The sequence below is a fragment of the Peromyscus maniculatus genome, chromosome 8, assembly GCF_049852395.1.
Source record: "Peromyscus maniculatus bairdii isolate BWxNUB_F1_BW_parent chromosome 8, HU_Pman_BW_mat_3.1, whole genome shotgun sequence".
Taxonomy (NCBI): Eukaryota; Metazoa; Chordata; class Mammalia; order Rodentia; family Cricetidae; genus Peromyscus; species Peromyscus maniculatus.
Genome location: NC_134859.1, coordinates 104,315,848 through 104,321,918, shown reverse-complemented (window position 1 = coordinate 104,321,918; position 6,071 = coordinate 104,315,848). Strand labels below are relative to the sequence as shown.

At 49.3% G+C, this 6,071-nt stretch overlaps 1 long non-coding RNA gene and 3 other non-coding genes across 7 annotated transcripts; all 4 read right to left on the bottom strand.

Annotated features, from left to right (window-relative positions):
- Nucleotides 1-44: 44 nt before the first annotated feature.
- LOC143266737 (uncharacterized) lies at nt 45-4,828 on the bottom strand. 4 transcript variants are annotated; one of them, XR_001576215.3, is made up of 5 exons: nt 4,710-4,828; nt 4,040-4,237; nt 2,710-3,721; nt 1,694-1,743; nt 45-311 (listed from the first exon to the last, which is right to left on the bottom strand). It is a non-coding gene; the product is annotated as an uncharacterized LOC143266737 (long non-coding RNA). The 4 variants fall into 4 exon arrangements; XR_006075034.2 differs by having other exon boundaries at nt 3,648-3,721; XR_013041982.1 differs by having other exon boundaries at nt 1,542-3,721.
- On the bottom strand, nt 1,218-1,294 carry LOC121831897 (small nucleolar RNA R38). Its single transcript, XR_006075492.2, has one exon. It is a non-coding gene; the product is annotated as a small nucleolar RNA R38 (small nucleolar RNA).
- Nucleotides 1,820-1,901, bottom strand: LOC121831896 (small nucleolar RNA R38). The gene has a single exon (XR_006075491.1). It is a non-coding gene; the product is annotated as a small nucleolar RNA R38 (small nucleolar RNA).
- On the bottom strand, nt 3,804-3,874 carry LOC121831895 (small nucleolar RNA R38). The gene has a single exon (XR_006075490.1). It is a non-coding gene; the product is annotated as a small nucleolar RNA R38 (small nucleolar RNA).
- Nucleotides 4,829-6,071: the final 1,243 nt, after the last annotated feature.

The window sequence follows — 6,071 nt, the reverse complement described above, 5'->3', positions numbered from 1 at the left end:
TATTCTGTAACACTCCTCAATCTCACATCCACAACGCTAGTGAGTTAAATTTTACAAAGTTTATTTGTGCTTCAAAACACAAAGCCCAACCCTGATTTCTCAGGAAATCCACTGTGAGAAATGCTTTTTTAGACACAGCACCTGCCTCCCCGGTGCCTCCAACTGAGAGCACTCGGTAGCTGCCAGAGGCTTCCCAGGGTGATCGCAGTCACTTGACTCTGCTGGCCACTTTGGCAGATCAAACTCCAAGGTCTTCTGATGACACTCTCTGGGAGATTAAGGGCGGCGGCAGGGCACTACAGGGCAATAACCTGGAGGAAAAAAAAAAAAAAAGTGAAGCTAACAGCCTGCTAACTTAGTGACTCAAAACTGAAGAATTTGGAAACCAGTACAATCAGCCCGGGGCTCATGCCACTAGCATTTACCAGGCATTCTGTGCACTGAGCACAGGCGGGCACTGTCATGTCAAAGTTCCAATGCAGGCTGATGAACTAGTTGGTTGTTTTTTTTTTTTTTTTAAGGAGACAGAAGTTTCTGGTAATGGTCAAAAGAACTCCCATGTAGCAGCAGGAATATTTACATTCAAGTTACTGCCTCTGGACATGAACCTGAGTCCACCCAGGAGCAAAGCCAGGCAGACCTGCTTCCCTGTAGGCAGCTAGGGCTCAGTAAATCTCACCCAAGTGCAGCTACTTTAGGTGAGGAAGTTAAGAAAGCCTGTACCCACCACCCACCGAGACAGGGTTACTGAGGCCGCCCACACCACCCCAACGCCACTTGCTGCTTTCTTGCTCCTCTGGTGCCCATCATGCAGCCACGACATTTAGCCAGGACCTAAATAGTATCAAGCACCTTCCTTCCTAAATGTCAGAACTGCTGCAGAGGCAAGGACAGGGTCAGTAGGCATTCTCAAGGCACAAGCTGGCACAGGCCTTACATTCCTGCCTCCTTCCAAAGAGCACATTCATTTTCTAGAAGTATGTGACAAACCCCCTTTCACTCCGTGAGTACAGAAGGAGCCCTGGCAATAGGCCCGTTTCTGCTAACAACTCGGGGGCTCTGCCCTCAGCCTCAGAGCCTTCACTCAAGGGAGAGGATTACAAAGCCATCGGACCACAGGTTTTGGAAGGCTGTCCCAGCAGGGCACACACAGCTCTTTATGGAGCCCACTTGATCCCTTATAAAGCTCGAATTTCTTCAAGCATGGGACCACACCCCTAAGCCTCAGAACAGAGTATTTTCCCTCAGTTGAAATTTTCAGACAGGGATAACTAACCATCCATCATAGGCTTATGGGCTTTTTTGGAACACAAAATGGGAACATAAAATCACAAAGAAGGGCCAGGCATGATGACACATACCTTTAATCCTAGCACTTGGAAGGCAGAAGCAGGTGGACCTCTGGGAGTTTTAAAGATCAACCAGGTCTACTTAGTAAGTCCCAGGCCAAATGGGACTTGACCATAAGACCCTATCTCAAATTAGAGGGGAGGGAGTCAGAAGACGGCAACTGCTTTATTTGTTACAAGAGAGCCTCTCACCTTGCACAACCCAGAGAAGAAACAAAACCACTCAGCAGTCAGAGTAAGGGCATCAAAAGCAGATGCTCCCCTCCACCCAGCTGCGTGAGGAAGTGCTGCCGCCTACCCGCATCATTCTGATCTAGGCACAAGTCCAGGTGCAGGATGGTTACCTGTGTGGCTGCTGTAGCACCCCTTTCTGTCCCAGAGACTCAGCCTGCACCTGGTGATAAGGAAACACAAGGTAACTCTAAAGCAACTCACTGGAAAACCGCTCAGTCTGCCTGTCGCCTGGGAAGCTGAGTTTCAGATATCCACATTCCACACAGAAAGGCCTCTTGACCTTCAGACAGGGATAACTTTACATCATCATGGACTCAGCTCCCACAGAACTGCCAGCCTTTGAGCATAAGAACACTTTTTTTTTTCCCTCGAGACAGGGTTTCTCTGTGTAGCTTTGCGCCTTTCCTGGAACTCACTTGGTAGCCCAGGCTGGCCTCAAACTCACAGAGATCCGCCTGCCTCTGCCTCCCGAGTGCTGGGATTCAAGGCGTGCGCCACCACTGCCCGGCCGAGAACACTTTTAAAAGCTTTTGAAAAAGATGTTTGATTACATCTTGTGTGTATGATTTGACTAAATGTACATATATGCACCATGTGTGCCTGGTGCCTTTAGAGACCAGGAGAGGGCATTGGATCCCCTAGAAGTGGAGTTACAGTTGGCTACCTGAAGCAGGTACTGGGAAATGAACCCAGGTCCTCACCAAAAGCAGGTATTCTTAACCACTGAACCATTTCCCTGGCTACTCCTGTCCTCATAAAGACAGGGTCACTAACATTAAGGAAGCCAAGGCAGAATTGGACCCAACATAGCAAATTCAAGGCCAACCCAGGCTACATGGTAAGACCTTGGGGTGGAAAAAGGTCACTACCAGCAGCATCTGTCTGGTTGCTGAACCAGAGTCTTTGGCAAGTCTTTCTGGCCTATCATTGGAATGCCCAAAATGGTTTAGGTCACCCATTACTTCAGCTGGCCTACTGAAGGACAACCATTTATCATACCCACTACCAGAGATGACATCATAGTTTCTCCTCCCCCATCTACATGTAAAAGAGTAAGCATGTGGTTTTCAGTTTTTAAAGACTGAGATTAGAAATCTACCCCAAACCAGGCAGTGATGGCACATACCTTCACATTAATCCCAGCACTTGGCAGAGGCAGGTGGATCTCTGTGAGTTCGAGGCCATCCTGGTCCACAAGAGCTAGTTCCAGGACAGCCAGGGCTACACAGAGAAACCCTGTCTCAAAAAAGAAAGAAAGAAATCTATCCCAAGAGCCTCTTAAAAATAGCCAGCACTCTACTCTTACTGTAAGAGAATCCTAAACTCACAGTAGAACAGATCATCAGAGTTTCTGTATGCCTGTTCTCAGACCTCCCACAAGGTTCTGGAGTCCATTCTAGAACCTTTCTTATCCACTGGCAGAGGTGGACCCAGGAAACACTTTTTAGGTGTTCTGAGATACATCCAGGTTTGGGAACCACTAATTCTGCTTTACAAAAGATACAAGGCTCTGGGTCACTATCAGCCAGCAGGCCCAAATCTTTAGTTAATCTAAACTGCAATTTCGCCTCAGTATGCAAAGGAGAGAAAAAACTGTTTCTTTTGTATGTGAGTGTGCCATGGCATGTGTTTGCCAATCTCTAAATATGCACAAGGCTCAGGTTCAAAGGTTTGATCTCCCCCCCATATGTAAAATGCAATTTCTAAGAGTTTCTTAGCTTCAGCTGTATTGACATGCTGGGTGCAGAAGTCCTTATAACGGCTGCCCTGTGCCTTGAAGGACAGTCATCCAGCATCAATTAAGATGTCCCCTGGAAGCAAATAGCTGCTTATATAACTTTGAGCAGAATCCGCTAAGCCTCAATCTACGTGGCACCAGAGTGGGGAATAATTTTGTGTTCACAAACTTTTTACCTCTTATGAGAGCACTATGAGAAGAGCAGAGAGGAGAGACTCCACGTTTCTTCCCTTCTCTGAGCAATCACATCCTGCAACACCTACAACCCCAAATCTAACAGACCAATCCTAGGCAACCACAATCCTGCAAGTCTATGAAGCTCTTACCACACACACAGCATCACCGTGAAGATCCTTACGTACCACATTTTATGGTGACGTCTCTAGGAGCCAATTCCAATCTAAAAGAGTAATTAAGGCAACAGACTTCATTCTAACAGAAGTAACCTTAAGGCGTTTATTCTCAAAATAGGAGTTAAAAAGTTGAGCCTCAGTAAACCACAACTCTTCACAACTCTTCAGACAGGGATAACTTCAAATCATCCTCGGCTCAACCAGTAACAAACCCCTAAATCCCCCCCAACTCAAGATCATTTCCCAAGTCTCTCCCCTCCATCCCTGTACACCATGTCATCCACGGTGATTTCGAGAATGACACTTGGTGGCCCCAAGTTACACTGGCAGACCCTCTCTTCTGCACTTCAGGTAGAAACTCTTACCGAAATGGACTCATGGTTCAACATGCGTTCTTACAGCTGAACTTCAGAACTACCGCATGAAGCAGATGCCCACCATCTATCTCCACCGTCTTTCTGGTGGCCACACCGGTCCGTTTATGCTTAGGGATCCTGCCATTACTTCTGGAATGGCACCTCCAGCTCTGCTTCCCCACGTCTCCACCGGTGCCAAAGGCGTGCCTTCGAGGAAGGGGAAAACATGCCATGTAAAACCATGGGTTTTCTGTTTACAATCCCCTTTATTACCATCTGCAGTCATTCAACGATGTCAAGGCACTACCAGCAGGCACACGGATTCACATTTAATTCTGGAATTAAAACCACCACCCTCAATGGAGACCCCAGGAACCGCATGCTCCACGCACGGCTGGCTGTGAGGCCCAGGGGGCTGGGCAAGTTGGAAGGACCCCCGAGAGACGGGAATTCGAAGCCTAAAACGGGCTTCAACCCTCTTTCACATAAAACTCCTCGCAGTCTGGAAAGCGTTTTTTTATTTTTTTTAAAGACAGACTCTCAAGACCATCTAAGCCCTTTAACGGCAAAGGAGAGGAAGTGTTGTCCTTGCCACTTCACCTCTGGAGGAGAGGCCATGCATGTCGGCAGGACGTGGAGAGAAAAAAAAAAATCTCATCTCCCCTCTCCCACTGCTTACCAACACCCCAAGCCCTAGCCTTTTCAGTGAGTGCACGGCGGACAGAAGCGGCCATGACTTCTACACACGCGGCGGCGGACCTCGGAAAGGGCGAGGTTGCGCCTGCGCGCAGTCTTCCCCCCGCCCCAGTCTCGCCGGGACTCTCGCGGTGTTGAGAAAGACCTGATGGGAAATGTAGTTCTAAACTAACCGTTGCCGAGAGCTGGTCATCTCACCCCAGAGTGAAGTGAAGAGAAGGGGTCAGATGGTGACCGTCACCAGGGGGCAGCAGAGCTTCCTGGGTGGGAAGTTTGATCTGTGGAGAACCTCGGCGGTCCCTGGCTAAAGCTAGGGAAGGGAAGGATGTTCGAGGGCGCAGGGACCGATGAGGAAACTGAGGCTCGATGTGAATTGCTCTGCGGATTTTATCTGGGGTGGAGAGGCGACCCTTGGATTTGCTCGTTAGTGAAGCCCAGGGAGTCCCAGGGCTGCTTTTAAGACGGGGGCGAGAGCCGGTGCAGGCGGCAGGGGGCGCTCGAGCCGTAGGGTCCCGCCTGCCTGGGACACTGTTCTAAGGGGAATAGCATGAAACCGTGCAAACAGCGGTGAGGGGACAGAGCCGCAGGTCCAGGCTGTCACCTCCAGAAGCCTCGACTTCAGTGACCTCGACTTCAGTGACAGCCGACCTCGTCCCGGCCTCGGTGCTGAAAGGACTTGAGGACTAGCCAGTATAAGTTAGAGATAAAATAATGTTGATAGAGGTAGTGAGCGTGAGGACTGGGGGAAAGAGAGGCGCTCGGAAGAATGACACACCCCAGTGTGGGAACGGGCCCAGGTGAGCGTTGCAGGTAGCTGCCGTAGCATTAGCCATGTATACTATTTCGGTGGCTCTTGAGTTGAGTCTCAAGCGGTTGCTAGGAGACCCCCCCCCCCTTTTCTTGCTCTCTTGGTAAGTGAGATAAGTGTGGAGGCTCCAGAGGGGCTTTGGATGGAACTGTGGTCCAGAAGCCACTAGGGCTGGCTTAGGGAGGTTTAGTTGTGTCCCTCCCCTTGTAAATGTGGTTGGTCTCTGGTGAGAGTCCCAGAAAACTGTAGTTTCATATCTGGGAAGAGAGAAAAGGCCTTAAGTGGTTGGTAATTCATGCTTCTCTGTTAGCAAGAGCCTCCAAGCAGATTCCTGAATGAGGGACCCTTCTCCTTTCATGGCCCCGAGGTTTTCCATGCCTTTCTCTCCTGCCCGATGTTGAGTGTCTTTCTTCAGTCACTGTCTTGCCTTCATTTTTTTAATCGGGCAAAATGCCAAGGCAGGGCCAGAACGTACACCTATTTAGAAACGAGTTTAAATTGGCAAGACCTTGTCTTCATAACTCTTATCCATTCCCC